This window comes from Petaurus breviceps, unplaced genomic scaffold (genome assembly GCF_028583685.1).
Source record: "Petaurus breviceps papuanus isolate PSGF00001 unplaced genomic scaffold, PetGlider_PUasm1.0 140, whole genome shotgun sequence".
Taxonomy (NCBI): domain Eukaryota; kingdom Metazoa; phylum Chordata; class Mammalia; order Diprotodontia; family Petauridae; genus Petaurus; species Petaurus breviceps.
In genome coordinates, this window is record NW_027185698.1 from 8,570,102 (window position 1) to 8,583,562 (window position 13,461).

Here is a 13,461-nt window from a genome sequence, read left to right on the forward strand (position 1 = left end):
CCTCTCTGATCTTGATAAAACTAACCTCAAAATAAACAAGAAAGAAGTTAAGGAGGTTTATAGAATTTTAGAGAGGCTAGATATAATAGATCTCTGGAGAAATTTGAATAGGGATAAAAAGGAATATACCTTCTTCTCAGTGGTACATGGCACATACACAAAAATTCACACTGTACTAGGGGATAAAAACCTCACAATTCAGTATAGAAAGGAAGAAATATTAAATGCATCCTTCTCAGATCATGATGAAATAAAAATCACATGCAATAAAGGACCATGGAAAGATAGACTAAAAACTAATTGGAAACCAAATAACTAAATCCTAAAGAGTCAGTGGGTCAAACAAGCAAATATAGAAACAATCAGTAACTTCATTCAAGAAAATGACAATAATAAGACAACATACCAAAACTTGTGGGATGTAGCAAAGGCAGTTCTTAGAGAAAGTTTTATATCCCTGAATGCATAGATGAATAAATTAGAGAAAATGGAGGTCAATGAATTGGGGATGCAATTGAAAAAGCTAGAAAAAGAGTAAATTGAAAGAATTTTTACAACCAGTGTCTCTGATGAAGGCCTCATTTCTAAAATATACAGAGAATTGAGTCAAATATATAAGAATACAAGTTATTCCCCAATTGATAAATGGTCAAAGGATATGAACAGGCAGTTTTCAGAGGAAGAAATTAAAGATATCTATGAGCAAATGAAAAAATGCTCTAAATCACTACTGATTAAAGAAATGCATATCAAAACAACTCTGAGGTACCACATCTCACCATTCAGATTGGCTAAGATGACAAAACAGGATAATGATAAATGCTGAAGAGGATTGGAAAAATTGGAACACTATTTTATTATTGGTGGAGTTGTAAACTGATTCAACCATTCTGGAAAGCAATCTGGAATTTTGCCCCAAGTGCTATAAATAATTTCATACTCTTTGACCGAGCAATACCACTTCTAGGGTTGTATCCCAAAGAGATCATAGAAGTGGGGAAAAGACCCATATGTACAGAAATATTTATAACAGCTCTTTTTGTGGTTGCAAAGAATTGGAATTTAAGGGGATGCCCATCAACTGGGGAGTGGCTGGACACATTATGGTATATTAATGTAATGGAATACTATTGTGCTATAAGAAATGAGGAGTAGAAGAACTTTGTATTTACCTGGAGATGCTTATATGAACTGATGCTGAGAGGAGAAGAACCAGGAGAAATTTGTGCACAATTTCATACACAACTTATGCGTGATGACCAACTTTGATGGTCTGGACTCTTCTTAGCATTGCATGGTTATAAGACAACTCCAAAATACTCATGATGGACAGAGATGTCTACATTCAGAGAAAGAACTAGAGTTTGAATGCAGATTGAAGCAAACTACCTCCTCTATTTCTTTTTATCATTTGGGGTTTTTTTCCTCTTTGCCATTGCTCATTCCATCTGTTACAATCCTTCTTTGTGACCTGACTAATGTCTAATATGAAAGTATTTGCAGATCTTATACTTGACTGTATGCCACCATGGCGGGGGGGAGAGGAAAAGGAAGGGGAGAAAAATTTGAAACTCAAGGGATTGTGGAACTGAATCATGTAAACTAAAAGTAAGCAAACAAATTAATAAAGACATAACAATTTAAAAACAGAAGCTCCATAAAGAAATGATCCTCCCTCTGGAAAAATAAAAAAGAAATATCATGGAACCAATCAGGATTATGCAGAACCTAACAACTTCTATATTAAAGGATTAGAGTTTTTGAAATATGATATTGCAGAAGGCAAAGGAGCTTGAATTGCAATCAAGAATCAAGTATCCAGCAAAATGAGCATAATCTTTCAGGGGAAGAAATAGACATTCAGTGAAATATGGGACTTAATGTTTCTCATGAAAAATCCAGAACTCAATAAAAATCTGATCATCAGATAAAAGACTCAAAAGAAGCATAAAAAAGAAAACAGGAATGGAAAAAGGATGTCATTCCATAAGGTTAAAATGTTTACATCCCTACTTGAGAAGATGATACCTGTAATTCTCAAGAAAAATATCATTTTTATTACATTTAGAAGGAGAATACATAGACAGAGTGCATGAGTATAAGGTGACATTGATCTGATGATTAAAAAAAAATAATTAAGGAGTGGGAAAAAAAAAACTTGTACTGGGAGAAGAAGAATTATGGAGGCAGAAAAAGGTAAATTATAGCACATGAAATGGTCTGAAGAACTATTAGCGTAGAAGAAAAGAAGAGAGGGAGATTTGCATTGTTTGAACCTTACCCTCATTAGACTTGGCTCAAAGAGGGAAAAACATATGAACTCTCTTGAATACAGAAATCTATCTTACCCTATAAGAAGTAGGAGGGGAACAGAGAAAGAAAAGAAAGGAGGAAGATAGAAGGGAAAGCAGAAGGGAGGGAGAAAATAGTAGGGGAAAGAGGAAAGAAAAGGGAAAGAGAAGGAAAGAAGGGAAAGCAGATAGAGGGAGGAGGTGGTTAGAAGCAAAAAAAATATGGTGAGGAAGGAATGGATGCAATGAGAGAGAAAAGCATATATGGGGGGAATTAGGATGGAGAGAAAGACACAGTTAATTATCATAACTGTGAATGGGATAAACTCTCTCCACAAAAATGGAAATAGATAGCAGAGTGTATTTAAAAAACATAATCCTGAAAAATGTTGTTTACAAGAAACACATTTGAAGCAGAGAGATACACACAGAGTAAAGGTAAAACTCTAGACCAGAATTTTTGTATTTTGGTTGAAGTAAAAAAGGGGAGGGGTAGCAATCCTGATTTCAGATAAAGCAAGAGCAAAAACAGATCTAATTGAAAGAGATAAAGAAGGAAGCAACTTCCTGCTAAAAGTTACTATAGACAACGAAGCAAAATCAGTACTAAATACATATGCACCAAGTGGTATAGGATCCAAATTCTTAGAGGATAAGTCAAGTGAATTACAGGAAGCAACAGACAACTAAAATATACAACAAAAATATACAAGGGACCTCAACCTCCCCTTCTCAGAACAAGATAAATCTAACCACAAAATAAACAAAAAGGAATTAAGCAGATGAATAGAATTTTAGAAAAATTTAGATATGGTAGACCTCTGGAAAAAATTAAATGGGGAGAGAAAAGAATTTTCCTTTTGTTTTTCTCAGAGGTACATAACACCTAAACAAAAATTGACCATGTTCTATGGCATAAAAACCTTACAATCCAATGTAGAAAGTCAGAAATATTAAATACATCCTTTTCATATCATGATGCAACAAAATTACATGTAGGGGTGGCTAGGTGGTGCAGTGAATAAGAGCACTGACCCCAGAGATGGGAGGACCTGGGATGGGTTCCAGCCTCAGATAATTAACACCCACACAAAAAAAAAAACTGTCTGTGTAACCTTGGGCAAGTTACTTAACCCCGATTGCTTAAAAAATAAATAAATAAAAATAAGTAAAATTACATGTAATTAAGGGCTGTGGAAAAACATACTAAAAATTAGTTTGAAACTAAATAATCTAATCTTAAAGAATGAGTGGCTCAAACAACAAATCATAGAAACAATCATTAAGTTCATTGAAGAGAATGACAATAGTGAGACAACATAACAAACTTATGGGATGCAGCTAAAGCAGTACTTAGTGTAAATTTTATATATCTAAATGCTTACATGAATAAAACAGAAAAAAGCAATTAATAATTTTGCTTGCAACTTAAAAGGCTAGAAAAAGAACAAATTTAAAATGTCCAATTAAATACCAAATTAGTAATTCTGAAAACCAAAAAGAGATTAATAAAATTGAAATTAAGAAAACTATTGAACTAATAAATAAAACTAAGATCTGGTTTTTTGAAAAGAAAAAAAAGCAATATAATGAATAATTTTTTTTGGTAAATTTGATTAAAAAAAAAAGAAAGAAAAAACCAAATGACCAGTATAAAAATGAAAAAGGTGAATTCACCACCATTGAAGAGGAAAATAACAATAATCACGAGTTATTTTTCCTAACTATATTCTAATAAATCTTACAATGTTAGTGAAATTGATGAATATTTGAAAAAATATAAATTGCCCAAATTAACAGAAGAGGAAATAAAATACTTAAAAAAAAATCTCCAGGGTCAGATGGATTTTCAATCAAATTCTTCCAAACATTGAAAGAACAATTAATTCCAATAGTATATAAAATTTTTTTTAAATAGGCAAAGCAGGAGTCCTATCAAATTCTTTTTGTGATACAAAATATTGTACTGATACTTAACCAGGAAGAGCCAAAAACAGAAAGAAAATTATAGACCAATATCCCTATTGAATATAGTTGCAAAAATTTTTAAATGAAATGTGAGCACAGAGATGACAACTACTTATCATGAGGGTAATACAATATGAGCAGGCACAGTTCATAGCAAAAATGTAGGTTCAGTTCAATATTAGGAAAACTATCAGCATAATTGATCATATCAATAACAAAATTAAGAAAAACCATATTATTATCTCAATAGATGTACAAAAAGCTTTTGACAAAATTCAACACCCATTCCAATTAAAAACCCTAGAGAGCACAGGAATAAATGGAGTTTTCCTTAAAATGATAAGGAGCATCTATCTAAAACCATCAGCAAACATGATATGCATTGGGCAGCATTTCCAATAAGATTAGGGTTGAAACAAGGACATTCATTTTCACCACCATTATTCAATATTGTACTAGAAATGTTAGTTTTATCTATAAGAGAAGAGACAACAATTTGAAGAAATTAGAGTAAGCAAAGAAGAAACAAAACTACCACTCTTTTCAGGAAATATGATGGCATACTTAGAAAATCCTAGAGGATCAAATAAGAAAATATGTGAAATAATTAAAAACTTTAGCAAAGTTGCAGGACATAAAATAAATAATCGGCATTTCTGTCTATTACAAGCAAAACCCAGCAGCAAGAGATAGAAAGAGAAATTCCAAAAAACTGTAGATGATATAAAATATTCGGGGGTCTAACTGCCAAGATAAACCCAGAAACTATATGAACACAATTGTAAGACAGTTTTCACACAAAGTCAGATCTAAATAACAGGAAAAAAGGTATCATGGGTAGGACCAGCTAATATAATATAATAGACAATTCTACCTAAATTAATTTACTTATTCATTTTCATACCAATCAAGCTACAAAACATTATTTTATAGAACTATGGAAAATAATAAAATCATCTGAAAAACTAAAGTTACAGTATATCAATGGAATTAATGGCAAGAAATGCAATGGAAGTTAGTCTAGCCATACCTGACCTAAAACTTTATTATAAAGCAGTAATCATCAAAACTGCTTGCTACTGGCTAAGAAATAGAATGATGAATCAATGGCATCGGTTAGGTACACAAGACATGGTAGTTAATGATTACAGTAATCTCCTGTTTGATAAACCCAAAGATGCCAGCTTCTGGGATAAGAACTGACTATTTGAGGAAAAATGCTGGGAAAACAGGAAAATGTTATGGCACAAACTAAGCATATTCCAACCTCTTTCTTACACCATATACCAAAATAAAGTCAAAATGGGTGCATGATTTAGATATAAAGTCTGATGCTATAAGCATACTGGGAGAGCAATGAATAGTAAATAGTAAATGGCATAAACCCCACCTGCTCATACTGAATTATTCTCATGATAATTTGCTGTAATCTCTTTGCTAATATTTCATTAAAAATTTTGCAACTATATTAGGGAAATTGATCTATAATTTTCTTGCTGTTTTGGCTCTTCTTGATTAAGTATCAGTACAGTATTTTTATCATAAAAAGAATTTGGTAGGACTTCTGCTTTGCCAATTTTTCAAAAAAATATAATGAACTAAGACAATTCCAAAAGACTCTTGATGGAAAATGCTTTCAACTTTCAGAACTATGGAGTCTGAATACAGACTGAAGTATACTATTTTCTATCTCTCTTTTTTTCTTTCTTTCCTGTGGTTTTTCTCTTTGGTTCTAATTATTCTTTACAACATGACTAATCTGTAAATTTAATATTAGTGTTCATGTGTAGTCTTTATTAATCTGCACACCATTTTAGGTAGGGGGGAGGTGGTAGAGAGGGAGAAAATTTAGAACTCAAAACCTTATAGAAGTGAATGTTGCAAACTAAAAATAAATTTTATATATAATATATTGCATATAAATTATATATTTAAATAGATATTATTAGTAACATAATATCAATAATGTACATCATATTATTATATTGTGATTATTATTCTATTATATATATATACATATATATTTAAATCAATCAAACAAAATCAAAAGAATGTAACACAGAAGAAAATATAAAATACCTCATGGGAAAAATAACTGACCTGAAAAATAGAGCCATAAGTGACACTATATGAATCATTGTACTATCTAAAAGTCATAATCAAAAGGAAGACTTAGAAATCATCTTTCAAGAAATTGTGAAGGAAAACTTCCCTGATATCCTGGAACCAGAGGGCAAATGTTCATTGAAATAATCCACTGATCACTTCAGGAAAGTGATAATAATAAAACCTTCAAGGAACATGATAGCCAAATTTCAGAACTATCAGGTCAAGGAAAATATACTACAAGTGTGGAAAAAGAAACAATTCAGATATGATTGATTCACAATCAGGATCACACAGGACTCCACAGCTGCAATATTAAAGGACTAGAGATCATATAACATGATATTCAGGAAGGCAAAAGAACTAGCATTATGACCAAGAATGACTTATCCATCAAATTGAGTACAATATATCAAGGGAAAAAATGATCATTCAATGAAATAGAGAGATTTCAAGCTTTCATAAGAAGACCAGAATTAAACAAACAAAAATTTGATCTCCAATAGCAAGGCACAAGAGAAGCATAAACAGGTTTAAAAAAAAAAGGGAAAAGACAGCATAAGGAATTCAATGGAGCTAAACTATTTACTTCCCTACACAGGAAGATAATACCTGTAATTCTTAAAATCTCTCTCAATAATAGTACAGCTAGAAGGAATATACATAGACAGAGGGTATATCTATAAGTTGAATTTGAGGGAATGACATAAAAAAAAAACTAAAGTGATGAGAAAGAAGAGCACACTGGGGATAGAAGGAAGGGAGAGAAAGAATGGGGGTAAATCATTTCATATGATGAGGTGCTAAAGACCTATTGCAATGGAGGGGAAAATGGAAGGGTGGGTGATGAGCATCACTTGAACCTTACTCTCATCAGTACTGGCTCAAAGAGGAAATGATATACACAATCAGCAGAATATTGAAATCTATTTTACCTGACAAGGAAGTAGGAAGGGAAGAGATCAAGTAGTGGGAGATGGGAACTGATAGAAGGGAGGGAACGTCAGGTAAGGTGGTAGAAAGAAGCAAAACCCTGGTGAGGAGGGAAAGGTTGAAAGGAGAGAGAGCACAAATAGGAGAAATAATAGAATTGGAGAAAAAGACACAGTTAGTAATCAAAACTGTGAGTGTGAATGGGATGAACTCTCCCATAAAACAGTAATGGATTAAAGAATGAATACTGATGAAAATTTTTCACAAAATATTTGCAAGGTGATTGCAGCAATGTTTCACAAGAATTATATACCACAACCAGGGGGTATTTATACCAGGAATATGGGGCAACTTCAATATTAGGAAAACTATCAATATAATTGATTATATGAATAGCATAGACAACAGAAATCATATGATTATCTCAATTGATGCTTTAAAAGCTTTTGACAAAACACAGGACCCATTCTTATTTAAAATACTAGAGAGCACAGGAATACATGAAACATTCTTTAAAATAATAAGCAGTATGTATCTAAAACCATCAGTAAGCATTAATTGTAATGGGGATAATAAACTAGAAGCCTTCCCAGTTAGATCAAGGATGAAGCAAGGATGCCCATTATCATCATTATTATGCAATATAGCACTAGAAATATCAGTTATAGCAATAAGAGAAGAAAAAGAAATTGAAGGAATTAGAATAGGCAATGAGAAAACAAAACTATCACTCTTTGCACATGATATGATAGTATACTTAGAGAACCCTAGAGCATCAACAAAATATTACTTGAAGTAATTGACAACTTCAGCAAATTTGCAGGATATAAAATAAACCCACAAAATCATTAACATTTATTTATATGACCAAGAAAGCTGTAGCAAGAGATAGAATAAGAAATTCCATTTAAAATAACTGTAAACAACATAAAATACTTAGGAGTCTACCTGTCGGGGGCCACTTGATACCAGCACCAACTGTGAACAGAGGCGTGATAAAGATGACCCAGACCAGGTGATCAGTTCAGGATAGAACTCCATTTATTGATTCTTTGAACAAAGTTTTTATAAAGCAAAGAGAAAAAGAATGTAACTCTACATCACTATGTTAGAGAGTTATCATGTCCTGGATGTAAGAAAATGTATCTAATCTAACAGGGATTTAACACCTACTGGCTAAAATCCTAGAACAGGGCAGAGCCTTTAATCTCAGCAATCAGGTAAGTTATTTATTTATTTTATGCAGCTGCATCACAAATGAAAAGCCTGGAGCTAGCTTCAAAGGTCTCAGTCACAGGGGAAATCTTTGGAACCAACCACAGACAATTACCATAATTACCTGGATCCTGGATCAGGCGTTTTGGCTTCCTACATCTACCTGCCAAGGGAAACCTAGGAATTATATGAACACAATTACAACAAATAAAGTCAGATTTAAACAATCAGAAAAATACCACTTACCCATGGGTAGGTTGAGTATAATAAAATGGCAACAATGCCTAAATTAATTTACTTTCAATGCCATGCCAATCAAACTACCAAAAATGTATTTTATAGAGCTATAAAAAATAAAAACAAAATTCATCTGGAAAAAAAGGTCTAGAATATTAAAGGAATTAATGAAAAATGTACTAAGGAAAGTGATCTAACAATACCAGATCTCAAACTGTATTCATCAAAATTATCTGGTACTGGCTAAGACATAGAGTAGTAGATCAGTGGAACAGATTAGATACATAAGACACAGTAAACAATGACCACAATAACCTAGTGTTTGATAAACCTGAAGACCCCAGCTTTGGGGATAAAAATTCACTATTTGACAAAACTGCTGGGAAAATTGTATTGACCAACATCTTACACCATATACCAAGATGAGGTGAAAATGGGTGCATTATTTAGACTTAAAGCAGGACACCATAAGCAAATTAGAAGAGGAAGGAATAACCTCCCTGCCAGAGTTTTTGGAAGGTGAAAAATTCATGAGCAAACAAGAAACAAAGAACATTACAAAATGTAAAATAGACATTTTGATTATATTAAATTACAAAGATTTTGTACGAACAAAATCAATGCAACCAAAATTAGAAGGAAAGCAGAAAAATGGGAAACAATCTTTATAGCAAGTATCTCTGATAAAGGCCTCATTTCTAAAATATATAGAGAACTGAGTCAAATTTATAAGAATACAAGTCATTCACAAACTGATAAATGGTCAAAGAATATGAACAGGGAGTTTTCAGATTATGAAATAAAAACTATCTGTAGTCTAATGAAAAAGTGCTCTAAATCACTTTTAAAAGAACTCTGAGATAGCACCTCACATCTGTCAGATTGGCTAATATGACACATATGGAAAATCATAAATGTTGGGGATAATTGGGACACTGATACACTTTTAGTGGAGTTGTGAAATGCTCAAACCATTCTGGACAGCAATTTGGAACTATGGCCAAAGGGCAACCAAACTGTAATCTAGCAATACTACTAGTAGGTCTGTATCCCAAAGATATAATAAAAAAGGGAAAGGGACCTGCATGTACAAAAATATTTATAACAGTCCTTTTTGTGGTGGGAAAATATTGGAAAATGAGGCAAAGTCAATTGGGGAATGACTGAATAAGTTATGGTATTTGAATGTAATGGAATGCTCTTTTGTGTGCAATAAGAAATGATGAACAGGCAGATTTCAAAATATCCTGGAAAGAATTTTATGAACTCATGCAAAGTGAAATGAGCAAAACCAGGAGAGCATTATACACAGTATCAGTAACATTGTTTGATGATGAACCATGAATGACTCAGGTCTTCTAAGCAATACAATGTTCCAAGACAAATAGAAAGGCTCAGGAAAGAAAATGCTATTGATATTGGGATAAAGAACTGATGGACTCAATACAGATCAAAACATATTTTTTCACTTTATTATATCTTGAGTTTTTTATATGTTTCTTCTTTCACAATTTTTACTAATATGGAAATATTTCTTACATTATAGCACAAGTATAAACTATATCAAACTGCCTGCCATTTTCAAAAGAGAGGAGGGGAGGGAAAAGAATTTGGAACTCACAATCTTTAAAAATTAATACTAAAACTTTTCTTCACATGTAACTGTGGAAAAATAAAACACTATTAAAACAACCAAAAAAAAAAGAGAAAGAAACACAGCAAGTATTTCACAATAATGTTTTCAATTAAGTGTTCATGGGCGAAAATGTTCCTAGGATCAACACTTCTTCAAAACAAAAGAAAAAACAATACTTAAAGTTGTTTGCATGCACCTATCCTTCATTGACATGTAAACAAAATCTAAGAATACTTACTTTAATACAAGGTCAAAGAGGTTCAAAGAAGTAATCATAATTTTCCCTTTTAATTAAATATGAGGAAATTAACATGATTTACTAAATTAAGTAAATATTTTAGCACCATGAAATATCTTCAGATTATAAATAGGTGTCAGGGAGACTGGTGAAACATTGTGGTCAACTTAGTACAGATTCAAGAAATTAGGGCCAAAAAATCTTTTTTTCAATTAAAAATATAATTTATCATCCTTTTCTTTTTACTATGTATTTCTCTACATTTTCCAAAAATCTATTGTTCTTCTTAACCACTGCTTCCCTTATTCCTGCTTTATTTTATCAACCCCTTTCTCTTATCCACTCCTCTCCTTATTTCTTTATTTGGTAAGAAAAGCAGACACACACATACATGCACAATTGTGTATGTATGTATGTATATACATATGTACATATACATATGTGTGTATCGTATTCCTTCTTTGAATCAGTTCCAATAAGAATAAGTTTTAGGAATTGCCCACACCACCCCCCTCTCATTTTCCCCCACTATAAATATTTTCTTTCACAACCCTTTCATATGAGAAAAATTTCACATTCTAACTCCCCTTTCCACCTTCTCTCAATGAATCTCTTTTTCTCAATCCCTAATTTTTTTGAGATCATTTCAACATAATCAACTCACACTCATGCCCTCTATTTATGTACAGTCCTTTTAAATGCCCTAGCAATGACAAATTTCTTGGGAGTTACATGCATCAGCTTCCTATGAAGCAATGTAAATACTTTGATCTTACTGAAACATTTATGATTTATCTTTGATGTTATCCACTTTTTGTATCTCTTGAGTCTTGTGTCTAAATGTCAAATTTTCTATTCAGCTCTGGTCTTTTCATCAAGAATGTTTGAAAATCCTCTATTTCATTACATATCTACTCAGTTTTACTGGGTATATTATTATTAATTGGAATCCTAGCCTTTTTGCCTTCCAGAATATCACAGCATCACAAATTATCACAGCTTTCTCTTCCTTTAAATGGAAGCTACTAAATTTTATGTTTAATTTTAAACCAAATTCTCCTTGGTTGCAGCTCCCTAATATTTATTTCTGACTGCTTGCTGTATTTTCTTCTTTACCTGGGGTCTCTGGAATATTATTACATTCCTCAAAGTTTTTATTTTTGGGATTTCATTCAGGAGATGATTGACTGATTCTTATAAATTCTATTTTACTCTCTAGATCTAGGATACCAGAGCATTTTTCCTTTATAATTTCTTGAATTATGATATCTAGGTTCTTTTTTCTCATGATTTTCTGGTAGTCCAATAATTCTTAAATAATCTCTCCATAATATATTTTCTAGCTCAGTTTTTTTCCAATGAGATATTCAACCTTTTTATCTATTTTTATTTCACTTGTTTGACTTTGTTTTATTGTTTCTTGATGTCTTGCAGCATCATTAGTTTCTGCTTTCCAATTCTAATTTTTAAAAAGTTCTTTTCTTCAGTTAATTTTTGTACCTCTTTTTAATTTGTTCAATTCTACTTTTTAAAGAGTTCTTTTTCTCTGTCCCTCTTTTATCATTAGACCAATTCTCTTTTTAAATTATTATTTTCTTCAGTATTTATGTGCATATTTTACCAAGCTGTTATTTCTCTTTTCATAATTTTCTTTCATTACATTTTATTCTGTCTTGCACATAATATGTATGTATATATATATTGTATTATGTTATGTTATATTATATTGTATTAATATACATTATACACTGTGTATACATACATTAAATTATGTATATATACATTATATTATGTGTATGTGTATACATTATATATACACTTATTGTGTGTCACCTTGGTCATGCATTTCAATGGAAAGCTGCTAATTGAATTACTACACTGATGTTATTCTTCATCCTTTTTAGTAATGCACTTTTGACAGCAAGCAAAGAGGTTGAAAAAGAGAAATGATGTAAAATTTGGTGATAGCTCTTGGACCATTGAGAAAACATTTATCCATTCTGTTTTTCAGTTTCTTCATCTTTAAAATTGATACAATAATGCTAAGCCTACTTACTTCACAATAATAGTGTGAAGAAAAATATTTGCCAACTTTGAAGTACTATATTCTTATGAATTATTGTTTTTTATTACATATTTGATATTCAGGCCCACCAAGTAGATGTCAAGGTAAAGGCTGTCTTGATTGAGAACTCTTCATGTCTGACCTTTAAAGTAATGTTACCACCATTATGTGACTTTTAAATGCAAAAGATATTTTTGTCACATAAATTCAATGACGTTGTTGATGTTTACAGAAAACTTGTTTTTAGCTTAAAAAAAAATCACAACAATATACAAAAATTCATTGGAGGACATTTTCTAGGAAAGGATGTACCAGGTGTTGGTTAGTGAATATTCTAAACAATCTCTCCAAAAATGTACAGATTACGTAATACAATACAGATTTTAAGTTTAATCTGTTTTATTAATATTACAGAACTTTTTGAAATCCAAATAATCACAAAACAATTTTCAAATCAATTCATTCAATAAATGTGTAAGTGCCTAGTAAGAACCAAGTACTTTGCTAAGTGACAGAAATACAAATAAGAAAAATAAAGACAGTACTTTCCCTCAAGTAGTTTACAATACAATGCGAGAAGACAAAATAGAAAGGCAAATTGGAAGGTGAATATGAGGTACCCAACACTGGGACACCAAATTCTACGGAGCTTATAAGAAGCAGAGCTGCAAATGAAAAGGGAAGAGTTAAGTTGAAAAATTCAGATTCCAGTTCTCTTAAGAAGGAAGGAAGACGTTCAGGGGAATTTACTGCTTTACCCATTGCCCTCAAA